Genomic DNA, 23,255 nt, shown 5'->3' on the forward strand with positions numbered 1-23,255 from the left:
TTTAATCTGGTTTATGAGTGGGGAGTAATTTTCTGCCTGAACCTGACCGAACCTGAGAGCAAATTATCCAAGCCCAAACTGAACCCAACAGGCTTTCGTTTTTTTTTGTGTTTGAACCTGCCGAGAGCCAGATTTTTACTCGAATCAATTCTATTTGTATAGTGCCAAATCATCTACTACATTTTCTCAAGATCAAAGTCGAGACCTTACAAAGTCTATAGAAACCCAACAGTTCCTACGGGCATGTGCAGTGTAAGAAAAATAAGATGACAGCCTTGACAACGTGATTGAACTTGACCCAAACCTGAGTATTATTGCAAAATTTGAAAAAAAAGAACCCGGCCAGACTCATAGGCTTCCATACGGCTCTGGTATTTAGATGCTAATGTAAATTAGACTGTTCTCTTACCTCCACCTGCAGTCTGCTGGACTCTAATGTCTTTATCCACCTCTTATCATGCACAACCTGCACTGCTTTGCCAAAACATTTGTTGCATGTATTCGACCTGTTGTGACAATTCTTCAATGCCTTTTATTCTTGCACTCGTTGCTCTTATAGTTGCCAATAACGTCAGTGATCTATAGACGCAATCTCCTCCCTGAGCTCCCTGTAAGTATGTTCCTCGATCTTCTCCTGGGACACTTGACGGCTTTATCACCATCTCAGAGGGGACCAGGCAGGCAGCATCAATCACCCACTCAAGTGCCATTAACTTCAGAGTCAGTCTAGGCTACAGTATGCACAGTCATGAAGGATTAATGCTAAATGGGTTTTTAGCTTCCTTATCCTGTTTTTTCTTTTGACAAGGCTATTGTATTTAGCCCTTGGCCAGTCAAGAAATAAGTGAGTATTCACCATGTTTTTTTTCTTTCTGGACTGCCTTGTTGGCAAAAACACAAAACGCCACGAGGACATGACCAGGAGGTTCAGCTCTTTACCCACCCACATCTTGTACACTATCAGCAACATAAAACAAAAGGACACGAAAACACACAGTCTCCACCTAATCCATAATTTGTGGCTTTTACTCTTTAAATATCTACATCTCCAGATCCCTTTGTCCTCCACTTTCCCACAACTACTCAACCAAACTGAGGTTGAAGCCTTAAATCGCATAATTGCCCATTTTCCCTCCCAAAATTCCACAAATGCAGGCTTGCAGAGATGTCACAGCGCAGGCAAGTTGTTGAAATAAACAGATGCAGATGCTTATATCAAGTGAGGAACAGTTCATGAAAAAAAAGTTCTCATAGCTCCATCCTTTCTTTTATTTTACTGTACATCAGTAGCATATGATGAACATGTGCGCTCTGGTTCCTGCATGTCTGAAGACAAGGCCATGAAATGATGAATTATCTCCCCTCCCAGCCCGTACATATGCACATGACATCATAAAATGGTAAAAGCCCAGCAGTCGCCTTAACAGTGTCTGTCCCCATAATGTGGAAATAATGAAACTAACTATGAGACTAAGATGATGGAACATTTAGAATTCGTTTTAGGTATTTAGGTATCGATGTGTACAAGTATTCACAGGATCAGACTGTATGCTGTGCACTGTATCAAATTGTAAAAACTACATTACTCCTTTACCCATCATTAACAGCAGGCTTTCTAAATGCTAACTTTTCTAAGAATAAGCTTAGAACATTTTCCATAAACTATGAAGCCGTTCTTTTTCATGATTTAAAGGAGTTTATCCTTTTTCCAGTCTTAATGCCAAGTGCAGAGTACAGACATGAAACTGACATGAAATCTTCTCATCTAGGTCTTGGCGAGAAAGCAAATTGTGGTGTTAATAGATGTCGGACTATTTCTATAATGGAGTTTGTCTTGACTTTACATCTTTAAAGTCCAAATTTAACATGTTCAGTCTAAGTTTTGGTTTCATTTTGAGGCGTTTTAGTGTCTTGTGTCAGATCACACATTTTCCTTTATGGCAGAAAAGGTCACTGTGTGTCGTAAACTTAACTTCCAGCAAATGAATCCATCCATAGTTCATGGATTATTCATTTTTGTATTTATCAATGTCAAAAAGTGCCATTACATCCACCTTGATTCAAAATTGCACTACAAAGAATGAAATTTGGGAGGTGAATAATGTCCTCTTGGCACATGGGAAAGAAAATGATATACAGCGACAGGACACATGCACAGAGGGAAATGGAAAACCAAGAACTGCACGAAACTGCATTTCAGCTTGTTGGTCCCACAATATAAAAGTCACACCTAGCAAACTTCCAGTTTCTGACCCCTATTCTCACCCTTCTCGTCTCTCACGGGCTCCTTGTCAGTTCAAAGCAAATTGGGTATTGAGTAACATTTAGCTCTGCATGGTGAGAAATAGGGGAAATCTGCTTCATTCAGCACAGTTGAAGAGGTCAGGACAGGCACTTTTCCGCTGCACGACAAAGTTGGGCAACTGAGATTCTGCTTGTGTGTTTGTTTTAAACCAGTTCATTTTTAGGAAAAGCGTATACGAAAAATGCTTTCAGTTTGCTACATCTGTTTCTGGAATTGAAACCATGAAGTTCTTGGCCTTTTTATAGAAGGAACAGGCAGCATTGTAATTTAGAAAGTTTTTAACTGCAGGTTTTGCGTCTACGCTATAATGGAATGAGCAGCTCAGTTTGCTTTCAAATGTAGTGCTTCAAACACCATTTGTCTCCTCTGGGAACTGTTAGCCTTCAGTCTTTCCATCCTAATCTATTCTTAGGCGAGGACCTAACATGAGCCTCTGCCAGTGCAGCACTACAGAAACACACTGCAAATGGAGAAAGCGGGAAGTACCTTTTGGAAGGGTTGTCTGCGTTCATTAGCTCACTACACTCTGCCGCTCACTGGTTACGTGATGAAGTGGAGCTGTAGGATGATGGGATGTTATGTGATTGATGGTAACTGAGCACGAGTAGGTTTATGGTTCAGCTGTGGTCAAGCAGCAGTGATTTTTCTTCGAGGTCATTTTCTACCACAGCAGGGTACAAAGCAGGGGAGAGACGTGTGGACTCAGTAACCTCTCATCCTCTTGTTCTTTTTTCCCCATGGTTTTTCCAATTATTAGTTTTGCCTTACTTGCTTCATCCTCTTCTTCTCCCTTCTTTCTTCTTCCAGCTGGCTTAGCATCAACCTTTCTTTTGTGCTAACACCTTTCAGTGGAACTTTCCCCACTGACAATCTGAGAGTAACACATCACACGCCCTCCAAAGAGTCACGAGTTGAAATTTGCCCAAGCATCCAGAAAAGATGTTCATCACCCAGCATGCACTGCACTCTTCCTACTGAAGTGATTTACTCAATACATTGAGCTTCTGGCTCTTGAAACAGGACATGTAGGGTATTCAATTCATAGCTCCAGCAGCAGTAAGAGAACAAGCAGTGGTGCTTGCAGGACACAAATTGTGCAGAGCAAAATAGCCTCTAATTTCCCACGGAGGCTGGTCAAGCATTTATATAGCAGTATACTATGGTGATAGTAAATGGTGATCTATTCAGAAGTAGTTAATTACTAATCTAAAAGGCTGTTGCAGAGCTGTTATAGAGCTGTGTCAGTGAACGAATGGTTTTTTTTTGGTGCTGTATACAAACACATATGGAATTGAAATTAAACTATAGACTACAAGGTTTAAGTGGTGACTCTAAGTTTTAAAGGTGTTTGAAAATGTTCCCGTTCACAATACATGAACAGTCCAGGACTGGTGAGCACCAACATCTTGAACATACAGAAATGGGACCTAGGTCTTTTAAGGCCGAACATTGGGGGGTTCTTGACTCTGAAAGTCACTTGACGTGGCAACAACCCCACAACAAATGATGCTGCCTTTACTACAGGCCCGACAGACCCTCACCAGGGAAGGTTTCTGCTCTATATTATATACAATGCAGTCTATCACTAGTATGTTCATATAAAAACGATAGACTGCTACGGATTTGAAATATCAACTAGGATAACTACATTTATGTTCATGTTTATCAGTCTTATTCAATTTTGTGGTGTTTGTACAAAAAGGTCTACGGTTCCTACACTGTTCACCAAAACTGGATGTTAATGCCCTCAAAGTAAGGACTTTAACCTCATAGGGCTCCATGTATAATCCAGTGTACTGGATTACTGAGTAAATACAACACACATTTTGTAACTGTACAACAAATATGTGAAGACTGGACTGTAGGTTCGACATTGGTACAGTTGTGTGTCTTGGCATATTGGTCAATGTCAAAGAGAGTATGAGACTACTTCTATGCAACCCGTCTGGCTGACAGGCTCTGGCTAGCTTTGACTGTCATTTGAACTTCAGTATTCATTTGAATGTTAGCAAAGACAATGACACCTCCACAGGTTCCATATCTTTCCCGGGACTCCCTCTCATCACGGTCAAGCTAAGATGACTTCAGGGCTGTAAACAGAATGGTGTACAGAAGGTCTGCAGAAAGGTAAATGGTAGGGAGGGCACAAACATGCATGCAAAGATTTGTGACTGCCGAGGACAAAGCATCCGCCACACTGGACGCTCAGTTGAACGCATTGGGCTTGAGTTTTGCACACAGAGCTGGGAGAATTTCTGGCAGTAGCTGCTACTCTCAGCAATGCAAGCAGGCCCCTTGCCATAATGGTAACTGCCAAAGTCTGAGTGTGCCATAGCATGCCAAGCCATTGCATGCCTGGCTTTCCAGCTCCATATATTATATTCTGCGTTGGGGATTTCTGGGTCAGGGTCAGTTCCTCTTGTCATTGGTAATGTGGTTTTAGTAGTTGATACAAATTTTTGTGTTTAATTTATGGTTTTGCTTTGTTTATAAACCACTGTTGGAGTTAAATGAAAGAAATTCCTTTTGTTGTCTAAACAGTCACAGATTTAGCGGGACCTGAAACAATGTTGGAGGGAGAACACAGTGAATTACTGGGTGTGTTTATATGCAAGAGTGTATTTGTGAGTGTTGATTGTGTCTTTCTTGCAGAGATATTGTGCCACTGACCATGGTGACTTATCAAACATGGGTTCTTGATAGCTGCTGGCTTCTCCCTAGACACGGCCTTGTGTTTTGTCAAGACTTCGTAATGTTAACCCACTGGTTCAGATAATCCTGGTAATCATTAGCCTGAACCGCTAGAAGCTGGATAATGGAGCCAAAGCACTGCACGTCATCTTGCACAAGTTAGACCTGTGTTTGTTTTTGGCTATCACTCATAACTTCAGTAATGTCAAACCTCAGAGATAATTAGGAAAGCCACCAAAATGTCTTCATGTCTCTGTATTTCAAAATGAAAGAGGTCTTGTTTAGTCTTTATAAGAACAAAACATTTGGATTTTGTCTGTTCGAGGGGCCCTTTTACTTTTTATTAAATAAACATTGTGGCAAACTAAAAGCAAAATCCTGATTGGAGGTTTTATTGAGACAGATTATTGCCACAGATCATCAGATTATTGGATGTATAGAGCATTTGTTGAGTGAGAAATTACTTCAACCCTCGATTCAATCACCTTATCAGCCTTTCAACAAGATGTAAGCACGTGATATTAGCCAGCAAGAACTGACTGATCATCGAAGAAAAATCATGGTAGCAGATGTTGGTTTTCCTTGTAAACAGTACATGTCGGGAGAAAGTCGACGTGTGGGACCTTGTGGCGCAACGGTAGCGCGTCTGACTCCAGATCAGAAGGTTGCGTGTTCAAATCACGTCAAGGTCAGGCTTTTAAGACAAAACCATAACATTTGGCAAATAAACAAAGCTCTGTATATTCTTCAAATTAACGTCACAGTCAAATGACATATTGCGATGTCTACAGATGATGAACTGTCGCTGTTAAATATTTCAAATTACCTTTTCACCAAGGAATATTTCCTAAAACTCTGACCTCGACGTGATTTGAACACGCAACCTTCTGATCTGGAGTCAGACGCGCTACCGTTGCGCCACAAGGTCCTGCTCACAATATGTATTGTTAGACTATACTAGCGTTGTGTCGTTCGTGAACGATTCGTTCGTTTTGAACGAATCGTTACAAGGACTCGGGAGTAACGAGTCCTCTCAAAGAGTGATTCGTTCATTTTCTCGTGGCCGCGCATCGGGACTGTTGCATAGGCTGCTGCAGGTCACTTGGAAAATGATCCAAAGACTCGTATCCGGCATATGAACAAATCACTGATCCGAAGACTCTGTTGGCAGAAGAACGAGTCACTGATCTGAAGACACGGTCGTGAGCTGAACGATTCGTTCATCTGCCGGGTACGAGTCTTTGGATCATTTTCCACGTGACCTCCATAGGCTCAGAAGAGGAAACAGTTACCTCATTCCCTATCGCGGGACCGCTGTTAAAAAGCAGCCATGACTGACAGCTTTTGTGTGGCAGATCATATTTTTCATATAAGAAAACCTCCTCTATTATATACAGTAAAACATGACAGTTTGTATGGTTTTAAATTGTCATTTATACTCACACTGGCATTTAATTATCACGGGAAATAATTACACTGCACTAAACTGTAAGTGTAAATGTAAAGTGAAAATAACAAAACCAGTCATTATGACTTTTGAATAGGGCTGAACGATATGGGGAAATAATCTAATTGCGATTTCCCCCCCAAGTATTGCGATAAGATTTAATATGCGATTCTTTTATTTTATCCTCTCTTTCCCCCCCAAAAAAACGTAATGAATGATTTAAATATGACCAACACATTATTAGATAATGTACAATATTATTTCCCACATTTTTATTTAACTGCTCATTACAGAAACCAGAATAACAAATCGATGTGCAGTAATTTAATCAATTAATTAAGTCATTATATACTTAATTAAGTATAAACACAAGGCATGCACTTTTTAAAAAGTGTGTGCAAATTTACAATCTTGAGAATTTTTTTTTTTTAAATATAGGTGTCTTACTGCTCTCAAGTAAGTAACATTTCCAGTGTTGGGAAGGATACTTTCAAAACGTATTCTGTTACAGAATGCAGAATATATGCCAAAAAATGTAATCTGTAACGTATTCCGTTACATTAACTAATCTGAGTAACGTATTCTGAATTCTTGGATTATTCCACATTGAATTACATTTTATAAGTGTAGGAATGCGGCAGTCAGTGGATCAGTGGTCAGTGGATCAGCAGCAGTTTAAGCTCTGTGTCCACGGATGCGGCGGGCCAGCTGGATGTGCTGGCAGCGTGCGGATCAGCAGCTCCGTAGATCCCCGTTCATGTCCGGGTGGACGTGCAGCGGTATGGAGGCGCCGGGCCGCAGCAGGAACAGCTGAACACCTCCGTCTCGCAGATGTGCATGTAGGTGACTGGGGGGCTCTGGAGCCCCGCCGCCCCGGAGATAGGCTTGCTTTTCCGAGGAGCAATTTTCCCGTCCGCCGCCCGCACCGCGGTCACTGGCGAGATGAGCTCGCTCTGTGTGGCCGACACGTTGGCCGAAGACTCTGTGGGCAGATAAACGAAACACGTCGGGAGTTGAACGATTCGGTCATCTGCCTAAATCTAAACTACAGATTTTGTGCTTTTCTGTTTCATCACTCCTGCTTGCCCTACCTCTCTCCATCCCTACACCATTCCACTATTACACTCCCAGTTGTTATCATATATTAATCACTAGAGAATAAAAGGTAGTTACCATTAAACTCCGATCATGTAACTCTGACTGTTAACTGACCTAACACCTTTTCTATTGAAGGGTAAGGGGGAAAAATGGGCTCATAAAAAAATATTATATCATAGGTTTTTGCTGCTGATGCCAGTGGATGGGTTGGGAAACAAAGTAATCCATATTTAGATTATATTAATGGAACAACTGAGTAAGGGATCAAGCTGTTAAATCAAATGTCATTCAGGGAGAAAGGTCCAACACTGTGTTGCTAATACTGGCAATATGGAGAAGCACTTTCCCAACACATTCTTAAAGGCTGTTTTGACAGCTTTTACTGTCTTCACTTTACATGTCTTAACATGGAGGCCCCCTTAATCTGCTCTCATAATACACAGACATTACTTTTCCATTCAGTAACGGTATAGGCTGCTGTAGTTCTATATTTGAGTCAAAGGAAGCTCCGATGTCAGGCACTGTGAAGAGATACTCTTTTTCCTAGCTTTTATGGATCCCAGTTACAGTTATACAGTCATTTACCAGAGGCAGAGCTGTACTTATGGCAGAAATAATCACATTGGTTGAGGTAAACTTCAATGGACGCAGCCAAGGAAGCAGCTTTGCAGATCAGGAAATGTTAATGGTTTCAGGAGTTTGAATATACAATGAACTTGAGGTCAGTTGGGGTGATGGACAACTTTTATCAGCATTTCTGTTTGCGTAAAGAAATAGATATAGGTGCTACTTTTGGTGGGAGCATTAAGGTGTCTAAGCCAGAAGAAAAAAAACTTTTCTGACTTTTCATATCAAGATTTACCCCTGAGATTATTTCTAATCTCTGATCATCGAGCCTGAAGAGAGATGTTTGCAAAGCTATAACTCAGATCCACTCGTCTTTTAGAGTTGTGGGACAATAATTTATGGTTAATATAATATGCTTGGCTGGCTAGCTGGCTTGCAATGAACTGAAGTTGACCTTATAAAATCAGCAGCTCTGATGTGGATAGCCAATTACATTTGCTTCACTTATCCATTAAATGTATATTGCTCCTTAAGGCTGCATTATAGGGTAAACTATAATGTATGTATTGACAAGAGGTTACTCTGTAGATTTGTTCAATTCGTTTTTTTGATCAATAACTTGGCTGTTAATTTCTGAAGCAGTTTGTGTTATTCCTCTTGGTTTCCTCATCCCACGTCTTCGTGAGATGACAGCTAGTGCTTCCAGCTGGATCAGGCTCTGAGCAAGTTGTAGCAGAGGCCAACTATGTGGTTTGCAGTGTTTCAACATGCAGGCAATGCTAGGCCCTTTTGGGTGTGATCCACTACAGCTTATTTCTGTGGCCATGATTGTAGTTACAGAGCACTGAGTTTTTGAAGCACAAGCATGGTTGACTTATTCAACTCAAATATTTGAGTTCTTGATACGAAGCAACACATTTGATGGATGAGGAAGCTAAAACACCCCTATCTTGCACATTTGGAGCATTTGGAGTATTTACATTTAAACGACAGGTCAGGCTGTTCCTGCTGCCCTCCCTCCTCTCCCCTCAATGCATGGTGGTATACATTGCTACGGTAGTGACCATGGGTTGTACGCCACTTTTCATGATGCATTGTGGGAAACAATGAGTGCACTATATAGAGTATCTAAAACGTTGAACAGTCAAACTGGTAAAAGACTAAATATTCAGACACCAACATTTTACTCCTGAGAAATCACAGGTTTATTTACGGTCTACTGGTGGAACTAATTATTTTTACTGTGTCTTTTCCATTTAGTTGTGTCAGTGAGATGACAGTGGGCTAGCATTCACTATACCAGGCCCACAAGTGAGTACAGCTAAATGGAATGCAGCCCTTAATTCCTAATTCAATACAGCTGTGTTTTTCCTGCATTGGTGGCGCTTCCTAAACTAGCTACGTCTACCATGTTAGCAAACTACACATCCAGAACAAACAGAGCTACACTCACCTGAAGATGTTTTTCTGCCCAACTGCAATTGTAAGTGAAATATATGCTCTTTATTCTTTCCGCCAATACTGAGAAAAATAAATGGCCCTTTATCTAGCTAGGTGTCAACTTTCTTCACCAGCTAGCTAGCTAGCTAAAGGCTAACTCATTTTTGCTGTGTTTGAGCGTGCTAGCTGAGAAATGCCAAAAGGCTGCTTTGAGCTAAAGCCAGCGTGTGATAATTCTTTGTTTGTTTGTTTGTTTTACTGTGAGCAACAACCTCTGTCGCTGACATTTATTATACTGTTGGCGTTTTAAAACACTCAGTTTGTTAGACACAGTCGCAGGTTGCATTTACACAAGCTGCTGCTGCAGCCGGTTGATTTTGTATCTCCTCGCAGCTAGCTTCCCTCTGGCTTGTCTTTGACCTGTGTATCCTCAGTGTTATCTTGCCCAGCATGACTCCCATCTCCTCCTCAGGAAACGGGGTCAGATAGGGTATCTGTCCGTGTAATTTGTCTTTCTCTATCCTCTGCGCCTTCGAACCTGTCATACAACTTTCTTTGCACAGGTTATAATTTCAACTTCGACAAAAGCCTGACAAATGTGTAACTCCCTGAGGAGTTTTTACTGGCAGGTTTGTGTAGACTCAGTAAACACAGATGTGTTTTACATTTTGTATATATATATATAATTACGATAAAGCATTATTTGCTAAATTGCCTTTCCTGATTCACATGTTGTTATATTTGTTTTAAATGCTAAGAACAACCATGTACGATTGGCAAAAAAAAATCATACATAAAATCACTGAGCGCTCGTGGCTTTGTCTGTCATTGGCTTTCGATCACTCTAATGCACCCTGGGTCTTTCAAACCGTGAGCACTATGCACACAAAGCCCTTTCTTTCAATGCATAAAGTAAACAAATGTGGTTGTCAGTAGTTGCACTGAGCTTTTATAAAAAAACAACCAAATCTAAACCCTATCAGCCAATCTTGATTCAATGCCTGTTTGACATCATTGTAATTTGGTATCAGTGAACTCACTTACCCTTTAATACTTGTACTAACTGTAATGAATTAGGCTACATCATGTCCTGATGCCCTTTTAATCAAGCGACCGATGTGTCGTACAGCCTACCTTAAGTAAAAGAGGTAAAATTTCTTATTCTGAAGGGCTTTTGAACCCCCTTTTTGTATTTTAAAATGGGTTTAGCTTAAGGATATTATTATCATGATTCATTCAGTATTCATTATCAGCATGAGCTTAATTTTTCATGCTGTTGATACAGCAGCTCCCCCAATGCAGTTAAGCCTAATTAACTTACATGATACTGAAAAAAATCTTGCCAAAAAGAAGTGACTAGTATTTTTAGAGCTGTGTATCTATTGAGCACATGAACCGTTCCCTTCTGATCTGGAATCTATCATTTTGGTGACTAAATAACTATTTGATTTCTGCTATGACTCACATGTTTAGCTCAGAGCACTTTGCCAAATCAATCATACCTCCTCTCTGTGATATATTATCTGTCTTTAAACTCCATTATATTTTCATATTCTGCACCTCTGGAAAAAAACTAATGTTATTCTAACTAATGTAACACTGGCCTGTTGGCATCTGAAATAGGATATTACATTGACACAAAAATACAGAATTCACCTGTGATTACCGTTTCGTTTTGCAGTTGTCCTCATGTATTCTATGTTTTGGCTGATATATTAAGATGAAGCAGTTAGTCTGGATTTTCCCAAACATCTGCCCACCCACATATCCTCTCTAACATCCAGACAGAAATGGAAAAGGCGTGCTCAGGAGAAAATTAAATCCTTGATGTTTGAGCTTTTGGCTTAGGCGTTGGCGGGACTGGGATATTGGACTTTGGGATATTACAGTCACTTGGGCTGATTTATTTTGAGTCAGGCAGTGGCATATGAACAGGGTGACAGACAAAGTTTGCTACTTGTTTAGCCTTTGTGTCGTTAAGGAATGCAAAAAAAAGGTTTTTGACAGGTTTTGTGCTCTGGAGCTAAAGTCTAAAAACTAAAGGCGCTTAAATCAGGATTTTTGGGGCCAGTCACTCACTTTTTACTGGAAGCTGTGTTAGCCGATACCAATCAGTTTTTAAATCCAGAAATCAGAATCAATCACAAATACATCAATAATAAGCATAATTTATTTAGCATCAATTTGCGTTGTTATATTGTTTTTCCAAACAAATGCGTGAGGAACGTGAGGAATGTGACACTGAAATATACTCACCTTGGTTGATCAAGGACTGTAGCGATGGTATAGAGGCGCTCAAACTCAATGCCACGGATTCTGATAACGTGGTATTCACAGTTTTACACCGTGGACACAGTGTTAATTTTGGCAGCTATTTTTGATTTAGTCGAAAATGCATTTTAGTTTTAGTCACATTTAGTCATTTTTATCCTTCTTAGTTTTAGTCTAGTTTTAGTTGACTAAAACAAATTTCATTTTTGTCTAGTTTTAGTCACATTTAATAGCCAAATTAAACTCCTTTTCTATAAAAACATATAGCTGCAACCTAATAGCTTAAAAATATATATTTAGTTTTAAATGTGAAAACAGTTTTCACTGTTTCCATAGTTAAGAAGCAGTCAGTCACTGAGAGGCTTCTTCACGTGAACGAGATCTGATCTTGTGTCTCTGAGCGAGTGAGCGGGGCGGGGGCGGAGCCTCGGTACCGGTGCGCTATCTGGGAGCGCACAGACACACACACACACACACACACACACACACACACACACACACAGACACACAGACTCACTCGCCCGCTCCTGATACTTTATGACGGCCTGATACGATGATGTTATTGTGACTTAGTCAACCACCAACATTTTCGTCTCGTCTCGTCAACGAAAGTTAAAAATAGATTTAGTCATAGTTTTTATTTTCAAAGATCCGTTTTCGTTACGTCTTCGTCATGGAAAAAGGGTCGTTAACGAATATATTTCGTCATAGTTTTCGTCAACGAAATTAACACTGCGTGGATAGTCTCTCTCTTTTGTTCCTCAAGAAGATGAGTTAAAGCTCTGTTATCTTTAGAACTCCTTGAGATGTGTATAAACTGTTTGGTATAACTGCAACAGGCACACATTGGTGAAATATTGACACCTTGGGCAAGTGTTTTGAGCTACAAAAAGTATGCATTGTCTAGCTTGTGCTGTGTGGTATTATTGTAGCACTGAGCACTGTGTACGTCATTGTTTGTTTACAGACGTTGATACTTCAAACAATGGAAACTGAAAGTTTGTGGAACATGTTGGATTTGGGGCTGATGAATGTTTAGCGTCAGTTAATTTTTTTCTGTAATAGACTGGACTAGCAAAATACCATGACCCTTAAACTTTTTATACCCATGACATGTCGAAATGTCAGCTATTAAATGGGCTCGCAATACAGAAAAAAAGACTCTGTTTCCTTTGTGTGGGGCTGCCCTGTTGCAACCCAGGCTGGTTCATGCTTATTTATCAACAAATTTGTATATTTTCTGTATGAAATAAAGTGAAGAGCCCAACAAAAATGTTCCGCTAAAATGAATCTTCAATCTTGTGTTGGAGGAGATAATGTGTGTTACAATTAAACTGATTGAGGCAGAGAGAAGGTGAGTTTTAAAGGGGACATATTATGACAATTTTACTTTTGTAGTGCTTCTACATGTTAATTTGGGTATCTGGCATGTCTACCGTCCCAAAAACTCTGGAAAAAAACAGCTCCCGCTATTTTTTTGTGGTTTCTCTATGTCAGAAACGATACGCTAGAGTGCGTCGAATGGGATTACGACCAAAATAAACGTCATAGTCACACCATGCCCATGTAGGGAGTCTCACTACATGGCCTTGGACGAGCAAGCTAACGCTGCTGCTACCCGTCAGACATTTAAGTCTTAATGATCCTTGTGGTATTTTGACCAAAATATGTTACAGACATTTCATTAAGACCCCAAGGAACCATATCAACTTTTGTAAAATGGGCATAATATGTCCCCTTAAATGTTCTTGTCTTGCCACTGTGAGAAGCGGATGAGCCATACACCATGATCTACATCAGTATGCAGCGTAGACCATGGCTTATGGCATATGCTGTATGGCATCATGGTTACTCTCTGCCTTGGGTTTCAACACTGAAGTACAAACTGTCCATTACTGTGCATGGAGTAAATGACCTAGTTCTTCATTGCTCTTCAACATGGACAGTTACGGTATGTGGTTGCAGCCCAAGGCTACCAAATTCTTCAGGGGAGAATGATTCAGAGATGACTCAGCCTATTTGTGGCATTGACTGAAATACTTTCGATTTTAATTGACATGTGCCCAGATGAGCAGTTCTGTGCTGAATGGTTTGAAGTTCATTCCAGGAACATCTAAGAAGGACCCCATCAAACTCAAAAAATAATTTCCTGACATGGTGCCTTTACTGCAAGGATGCATTACTCTTAAAAAAGGTTATTGTATCGCTTCAGTCTGCCTTTGGCCTGTTGGGTTTATCTTCACATATGTTGTTGACTTTGTGATATTGTGCGGCTTACATTTTTTAAATAGTAGTAAAGACTAGGGCTGAACGATTAATTGCATTTGCGATAAAATCGCGATTTGATAAAAAGCGATTTTCTAATCGCAGCGTGCGCGATTAAAACGTGCGAAAGAGAGTAGGGCACTGGGCTGCTGTCCTCACCCGCAGCAAGAGTGCCGCGGGACCACAAAACTCCTCTGATCCAGAAGATAGCGAAGCAAGCCTGAATCACCTACAGGGTTATAAAGTCTTCGGCCGACGTGGCGGACTCACAGAGCGAGCTCATGCCGCTGCTGACCGTGGTGCGGGCGGCGGACCTGAAAATCACTCCGCGGAAAAGCAAGCCGTGCTCCGTCACATACATGCACATCTGCGAGATGGTGGTGTTCAGCATGGGGGTGTTCCTGCTGAGGCCCGGCGCCTCCATACCGCTGCACGACCACCCGGACATGAACGGGAATCTACGGAGCTGCTGATCCGCAAGCTGCCCTTCCAGCGCATCCAGCTGGCCCGCCGCATCCGCGGACACAGAGCTTAAACTGCTGCTGCTCCACTGACTATAACAACGCCGCTCTCCTACACTTATAAAAATAAATTCAATGTGGAAGTAATCCAAGTATTCAGAATACGTTACTCAAATTGGTTGGGCATGTATTCTGTAACGGAATACGTTTTCAAAGTATCCTTCCCAACTCTGGAAATGTTACTGACTTGGGAGCAGTAAGACACCTACAATAAAAAAAAAAGTGCAATCCTTGTGTTTATACTTACAATGACTTTGATTAAATTACTTAAATGCACACTGATTTGTTTTTCTTGTTGCTGTAATGAGCAGTTAAATAAAAATGTGGGAAAGAATATTGTACAGTTAATGTATCTAATATTGTGTTGGTCATATTTAAATCATTCATTATGTTTTTTTTGGGCGAAAAAAAATCACGATTTAATCATATTAAATCGCAATCGCAATTTTGGGGGAAAACATCTCAATTAGATTATTTCCCCAAATCGTTCAGCCCTAGTAAAGACATATATTTATATTAAGGAATCAAGTACATCTACACCGTTTCCCTTTTGGCAAAATAAAACGCTTTTTAAAGTAAAAAATGTCTGATTCATGGCCTTTTCTGCATTTAGTATAAATTGGCTGATGTAGGTGCTGATGTTCAGGTCAAGTGTAAAATAAAGAAGGTTAACATTTAAAAGATACACCAAACACATGTTCTTCGCTTAGCAATACTTGCCTACACATTTCAAGTTAATATGACATAATGATTCTGCAGCTTGTCTGGTTTGGATGACCCACATTTTGCTGGAAGAATTTCACAAATGAATATGTAAAGTTGTGGATTTATCTGTGCAGAGTAATTTCCTGCCCAGACATTTCTTCTGCTAACAGAACATGTTGTGGGATGATTAGTCTTTGCTCGGACCATGAAACGGGGTCATTCGGTACAGACTAAGGAAGTGTGGCTGAAAGGCATGGGAGGTATTTAAATAAGAACTCATAGGTGGTCACAGTGTAGTCAAGAGTCTGTCTCAACTTTCAGTGTGTAGTCAGGATTTATTAAAACAAAAGTTTTTTTCAAGTTTAGCTCAGCTCAACTTTCCCTGATGTTTGGTAGAAAATGGACTGCTTTGTCCTAGTGAAAATGTGCTGCACAAAATTGTCTTATGAATACTAAGTGTCTGTAGCCTACTAGAGTATCTTAACCTCTGCCCAGAAACAATTGAGTAATAACTGAGCCAGACGTGACAATGTCATTAGGAATTGGCGTGGGTTATTCTGTTGCTGCTATAGGATAATAGTTACAGTACATTTAAAGCAGATGCGTCTCTACCCTTTACTTTTCTGAGGCTGCGAGGATGCTTAGTTGCCACTGACAGACCAACCATCTCACACCCTATGATTAGGGATCAGTAATGCCTGTGGGAGGCAGCCAGCCTCCAAGAAGCATCTGTTTCCTGCAAAACAGATCCCTCACATCGATAGCTCACATTAACAGCTCATGCCGAAGGAATGGAAATGCACCTACTGCATTCAATTAAGACTCCAACTCACTGTATCATTATGGATTTTTTTGGTTCTTGAAAAATAGAAAAGAGACAGTGAGATGTTTCTAAATACAAAAAATGTAGAATATATCCAATAAAATAGAAATATCCAGGCCATTTTGGTGGAGTTTACGGACCTCTCAACCAATGTAGGCACGTGAGCTGCTCAACACTCGCCACTGTGTCATTGTCGCCCCAACCCCGACCCTGTGACATCATCACAGCCAAGCACATGAGACGCTTGCAATATGAATAAATGATTGAAATTAAAGGCTGCAAAATAAGTATGCTTTTTGTGGGTTGGTAAAAATGAACCTGGCATATATCATTTCATATCAATTGCATGCACCTGAATTGTATCGAATCGAAAAGTCGTCCACATCTTCTAAGTATTGTAGTAAAACTTTCTTCCTAAACTATACTAGTCAAGCAGTACAGTTCTATATTAAGCTGTCTGTGCTAACTGCTGCTTTAACTGCATGTTTCACTGTCTTTGTTTTTTCATTCATATAAAGAGAAAGGACCGGTGCTGCAGCAGCCCAGTTGATATTCTTTGCAGGAGGCCGATTAGCAGTGGGTGTTAGGTATCTTAGCTCACATTACACCACAGAGTCACTGTGTACCGTACTAACAGAGTAAGCCCTCTGAGGTATTTGTGTGTGATTCTGCTCATATACTAAGGACAGTGAAGGTCTCTACAAAGCAAGTGTGTGTAAACACCCCCCATCTGCACAGCACATCTGTCAAACACTCCAACCTCCTAACAGATACACAGTTTGTCATGAGTATGTGTTTATAGCAGCCCGGAGAGAGTGCGTGAGTGTGTGTTTACGTGTGTGTCTGTGTATGCGCTTTCAGGTGAAGGTGAATGACCTGGTCGAGCCGGTTTCTTACTCACAGCTTCAACGCACAGTCTGTCAACCAAACAGATTTCCCAGCACCCCTCCTCCAGCCACTCAAACTTTCATTGCCTTGTGTCTATCGCCTGCAGCGTTCACATGAAAACATTCTCAAATGATCCAGGGCCAGATTCGAGGTCCTCCTTAAGTATGCTACCATATTAATCCCAGTTTTGGAGTCAAGGAGGAGAAAACCTTTCAAAAAGTAGATTTTTATGGCTGTGTATATGGTTTAACAACCCTCTTTGGGGTAGATGTTAGCAGTGTTACACCAATCTACATGTAATCACCAGCTTAGCTTCAGAAGACAGTCTTTACATTGAAAGTAATCAGTAAAGACTTGGATGATTTACCTTAAGTTTGACAAACTGTTTCAATGTCCTGCTTTATCCGAATCAGTTTTATCCAGGAGAAAAACAATCAGGATGGAAGGAAACAAAACCGGTTCTTTAACACAGATGTGTTTGGTTCTTGCATTCGTCTCATGTTGGAGGTAAACACACTCAAAGCGCCACATTAGTCCTTCTGCTTTAAAGTATCTGGATCAGCGAAGCAGTATTTTAAGTGGATCTTCACCTTTTTTAACTAGAATGCAGAGAGGTCTTCCACCGCCACTACCCAGAGACACATTGTGACTCTGAAGTCAGGGGCAACACATGGCCATTTTTCCTCTTCAGTGACGCTCTTCTCACACCCAGCACTCAGCACTGGTGGTCCCAAGGAGAGATCGATGGGTCTCTCCTCCATCACTCACTGACGTTAATGAGAACAGCTACATTGAAAGTATTGTGCAGAGGCAGGGCACTGAGCATTGTGTGAGTGTGTGTGTGTGTGTGTGTGTGTGTGTGTGTGTGTGTGTGTGTTTGTTGCAGGCACTTAAACTGCAATTGTAGGTTGGAGGAGTGTTTGCATTATGTCATGGCAAATCGTAGAGTAAAGTAGGCAAAACAAGTTTAAAAATGGAATAGACTGGATGTTGTAACAACAAAGCTACAGAAGTAAAATCCATGGGACTTGTGGAATCATCCATGTTTTAACCGTTGTAGTTCTGAGATGTTATGAAGTGATCCCACAGGTCAGCTTAGTGAGACCGTTTCTTCATAAACAGCCAAAGAAAATGAGATGTGTTGAGGTAATTCTACAATACAGTCTTGTTTAAAGCATCAGCAGGTCCTGAGATTACATAGTGTGTGTGTGTGTGTGTGAAAATTTCTCTCCTAATTTACTTGTCGATAATAACACTGAGCTCATTAGATTTAATCTTGCAGCAAAGCCTCTGGTGCTTTCTTTCAACATTTTTTTTTATTCTCTCTCCACCTCCTTCCCTTCTCCTCAGCTCCAGTTCCTGTCCTCTGTCTTTTCTTCGACCCCTTTCTGTTTTAATCTATTCTCCATTTAGATCCTGCCCACTCATGTCTTCTGTATTTACTGTGTCTTGTTTTCTTTTCTTCCTTTTATCTCCGGCTATCATCTTTTGGTCAAGTCTATTTTTCCTGTGGCTCACAGTTCATCTATTGAGAGGTGATTGTATATTGTCTCATAGGTTTATATATTTCTGATTTTATGTTGATAAGCCACAAGAGACATTTGGTAACTATGTACATAAACATGAAGTAATAAAAGCTGGGAGCATGATGGTTGATGATGCTGAGACATGAGAATACATTTGTGCATTATTCTGAGGCTTTGAATGTTGCATGGTAAATCCATTAGATTAGTAGACAGGAGAAAGAAGCAGATAGGACGCTGGCGGTAGCTTAGAGGATTGTCCAGTTTCAATTCTTAAACTACTCCTGTGGAGAACTGCTCATTTCACATGCAAACCCTCTATTTTAGTGCACATCTAGAACAGCGCCATTATTTTCTTCACAGACACGTCATTAGTTGTGTGTGGGTTACATGAAAGTTAAATATAATGCCGTTATGTTTGGAAGACTCGGTTGCCATTAGAAGGGCAACATGGGAAAATCAGCATGTTCACAAAATAGAACCACAAGGAGGATGCGTTCTGTTCTTCAGGTTAGGGAGTTCTCTCTTTTGGAGACGGACTTTGTTTACCCCAGCAACAGGGCAAATGGGTGGAATGATCATAAAATCTAGAAGTGAGACAAGTCTAAAGAAAAGTGTTGATGGCTTGATTGTTTATATTTTTTATTAGTGTAAAATGTCATACGCACAGCTTTAAGCAAATGCAGGCACCAGTCTATGCCAGGCACACATAAATAGATGCATGCAAATAAACAGAAGGCTGTGGTATATCTTGAATACAAGATGCTATGGCTTAAACAATGTGGCCAAGAAAATAATGATAATTACTATGATAAATGTGACATTATTTACAGTTGAAACTTTTGCTCTTGAGTGAAGGTTGATGTTTTAAACTCTTCTTTATTGGCAGAGGATGACAAACACTGGATAAACAGCAAATACATTTGACAGTTCTGATGTAGATAATAATTTTAGATTAAGATGCATTTATTAGTCCCAAACACATGCACAGACATGCAAAGGCACACTCATGCAGGTAGGGAAATTGAACCTCTGCTTTTGACCCATCTTTTGCAGGACACACAGAGCAGTACGACGCTTGGGGAGCAGATGTTGGGAGAGTAAGGGGCCTTGCTCAGGGGCACTAGACAGGGTAGGGAGACTCTTGGATTTTTAGACAGATCAATCCAGGTTCGTCTTTTGTTGTCTCTCCGTGGAGTTGAACAAGAGACGAACCAGAAACCTTCTCTGCCCATAGTCCAAGTTTCTGCCACTAGACCATGTGTCAGAACGCCCCACATTTTGTTCGGACAGTGAATAATTATATCAATATTTATTGAGCATTTGTTGTATTGCTATTGCTAAAATTACAATGTGATTATTTATTAATAAATAATAAATTATTGATAGTGTTTTTATCATCCAGCCTTACTAGACACAAATAATAATCCTGCATTTTGGAGGGAATTGGAAAAAGGAGCATTGGTGTCCCTCAGTCTTTATTATCTGATGTGACTTCAGACTCTCACTTTGTATACCAGCATTTAGTACCTGCTCACTGATGAGTCTGGACTCTGGAATGATGACATTAATGCTGGAAGTCTATTTCAGCAACACAATGTGAGAAAACACTCACACTACCAGGCTGCTGACAGTGTGTGTGAGCCAGGTGTCTTTGTCAGCCTTTGCCTTATACGCAGTTTATGCTGCCAAGTGTCATGATATTGAACAGAAAAAGAATTTGACTTGCTCATTGGCCATGTGTGCCATGTGGAAACGCCCTGATAAAGAAAAAGATTGCATTCATCTGGAAAAAATAGAATTAGCCTTTTTTTTACATTGATTATAGTATAATAAGTAATAGTTTCTCATGAGTTTGGGAGGAGATGATTAATTAATTATCCCATAATTCTTTATGATCTCAATAAATCTGAGCAGACTTGATAATGTGCGTTTATTAAGCTGGATTTCCCAATATCTGAAAGCAAGACTAAATGAAAACAGGATTGAATTTGGTAGCTTTTGCTGAACGTTAAAGTACAGAAAGGCAAATTCATCATCGTACCGCAGTGTCAGCAGCATTTGACTGAATAGTAGTGACTGACATCTGCATAATGGGTGAGGCATCTCTATTTAACAGGGAAATTATGTTCTGTTCCAAAATGAAAAGAAGACATTAGGAAGTTCATTAACCCAGAGAGACTTGATGATAATCATGTCATAATGTGGCGAAGCATCCTGGTGACAATCCTGCCTAGTTTGAATTAATCTGGGATACGTAATGCTCTTACCTGTGTTTGCATGACACATAATTTGGCTGGCTTTCAGAATAAAACAAACAAGAAGCAATTCAGTTGATATTTAACAGTTTCTTCAATGCGGCGCTGACAGACAAGTCTATTATCAGCTTGGTTAACTGAGCAGAAAGTGACATCAAGTAAGAAAGTAAAAAGAAGCATAGTCGTTTTAAACTCTGATCTTTTAGAACAGAACGTTTATGTGTCTGCTCATGAAGGTTCAGTGGGTTCATCCATCTGCCTGTCAGTGTTTGTTTGATAGGGAGAATTTGGCTCAAGTCTTTGCTTCGCACAGTTTTGGTCAGTTTACAATTATTAGAGGTTTGAGTTCAGAGAGGCTTCCTGTCTGAAGCTTTGGTCCTTTGGTTTCATCCACTGAAGGTTAACATGTACTGATTAGTGAGATCGTTTTTAAATTTTAACTACTGTGTCTCCCACAGAGGTTTGAATTTGTCATACAGTCTAGATATGAACAGTGAGACATGACCCCACTGTCATGCGAGGTAACTGGCTGCCTTCACTCTCCTCTTTTCCTCTTTGTTATTTCTGCTAATGAATATATTAATCACATCCTTAGTCCTTGACCTCCTTCCTTTCCTGCTTCCTCACGTTCACTCTTCAGTGTCTTCTCCCTGTCCTTTTTAATCTACATGAAAGTTTCACAAGTACTTTTCCTATGTGTCGCCTGTTTCCTGTGCAGGGTCAATGAGCATTTCCCCAGCCATGAAGCAAACTCCTCTGTCACTCAGTGGGGAGGTGTAATGATGAGACACAGTATCTGCTCACTGTGCACAATGCTAAGTGTGACATGTGGACATGAGGATTGACCCGGCTGGTTTGAAATGGCTAAGAATTAGCCTCATTATTAGAACTTTAAAGTAAAGTAAAGTAAAGTAAAGTAAAGTAAAGTAAAGTAAAGTAAAGTAAAGTAAAGTAAAGTAAAGTAGGCTTAGGGGAAGTAGCCTTAGGGGAAAACTTGATGTGGAATACTTCTTATATTATTACATAATGTGTTCTGCTCAGTAGAACAAATGGAAATCAGGTGACTGAAGTGGGTATGTACAGTTATAAGTACTTTATATCACTGGTTCCCAAACAAGGGGTCAAAAGGGAGGGTAGCAAGACAATTTCTAGAAATCAAATACAATTTCAAAACAATTAAGATCAATAATTGTTACAAAAGCTAAACAATCAACTTCCTTTGTCTCCATATGTTAGCACCAGCTACAGTAGCTCAGTTTATAGCACCACAGGAAACATTGCAACCATGGGTGGTGATATCATTATGAGGTGGCAAGTTTCTGGCACTGGTTATGTTTGGGGTTTGGTTAGGGGCCGAAAAGTTTCTCTACTGTGTATTTTATGCAGTGTTAATGTAACCCATGCAGTGTAGAGGGATTAATGACAAAGATGTAGGTTTATATACATAGAAAGATTGATCAAACATAACCCCCCCCAGGTGCAGGTTTTCAGGCACGCCTAGCATAAAGTAGTTCAGCCTAATACCAGTAAATCCAACCAGTTACAGCATGGCACAGCACGGCACGGCAGTATTTGTGCTCCCCAGGATCATCCATGTGGATATTTTCAGTTTTCGTTACCTGACGTCACTTGAGTTTTTCTTTTGCCATTCCTATCTTGATATATTGGCCTTTATAATTCCTCTGTTCAGCGAACTACATATTTCTTCGTCTAGCAGTTCTAAAAACACTCTACAGAGACGTTTTACTGTAGATAGAACTGTTACTTTCAGGCTTAGATTGAAATTCGATAGCCATCAAACCCACAATTCTTCTTCCATTTTTTTCTCTCTTTGTCAGATCTTGTCCAAGCAATCAGTTATTATCACTAGATAAGGGATTTGTTAGAGAGCAGATCTCAGTCTGAGGATTGGCAAGGCATAAACACAGTGTACAAGAATACACTGGGCTGAGCTCCTTAGAGATACAACCCCACATCTGGGCTTTCTTTCTCCTTTTCCCTTTCTCTTAAGACAGTTTTCCCTCCCTTTGTTTACATCTTATGTATTTTTGAGTCCATCGCTCTGTAACTCTGTGGCTCAGAGTTTCAGATGTCAGTGTTTGTGGATTTTGGATGTTTGCCACAGTGATCCTTTGGAAAATGACTTTCCTCTCTTCATGCCCCTTCCCTGTTCTGTCCCTGTGTGGATTTTTTCCTGACAAAGATTCAGAAGAATAAGTGGTTTCTGTTGGATTGGAAACTTCTTAAAAATGCTGTTTATTGTGTTAAAAAAACATTTCCATTACATGACAAACATTTTTTTTTACCAAAAGACAGTTTATAATAATTTCTTCAAAAAGTGCAGTATGGTTTCTTAATGACCAATGATATATAATATCAGTTAATAGTTAAATTGATTTAATTTCTTACTCCATATCTTTCTTGTTGATGTACAGTATCCTCTTAATAGTTAT

General features: G+C 40.2%; 1 protein-coding gene and 2 non-coding genes across 4 annotated transcripts in view; 2 read left to right on the forward strand and 1 right to left on the reverse strand.

Moving 5' to 3' along the window:
* Nucleotides 1-23,255, forward strand: part of pard3aa (par-3 family cell polarity regulator alpha, a) — a 338,263-nt gene that overhangs the window by 2,961 nt on the left and 312,047 nt on the right. The window lies entirely within an intron of this gene.
* trnaw-cca (transfer RNA tryptophan (anticodon CCA)) lies at nucleotides 5,617-5,688 on the forward strand. The gene has a single exon. It is a non-coding gene; the product is annotated as a tRNA-Trp (tRNA).
* Nucleotides 5,853-5,924, reverse strand: trnaw-cca (transfer RNA tryptophan (anticodon CCA)). The gene has a single exon. It is a non-coding gene; the product is annotated as a tRNA-Trp (tRNA).

This window comes from Platichthys flesus, chromosome 21 (assembly GCF_949316205.1).
Source record: "Platichthys flesus chromosome 21, fPlaFle2.1, whole genome shotgun sequence".
Lineage (NCBI taxonomy): Eukaryota > Metazoa > Chordata > Actinopteri > Pleuronectiformes > Pleuronectidae > Platichthys > Platichthys flesus.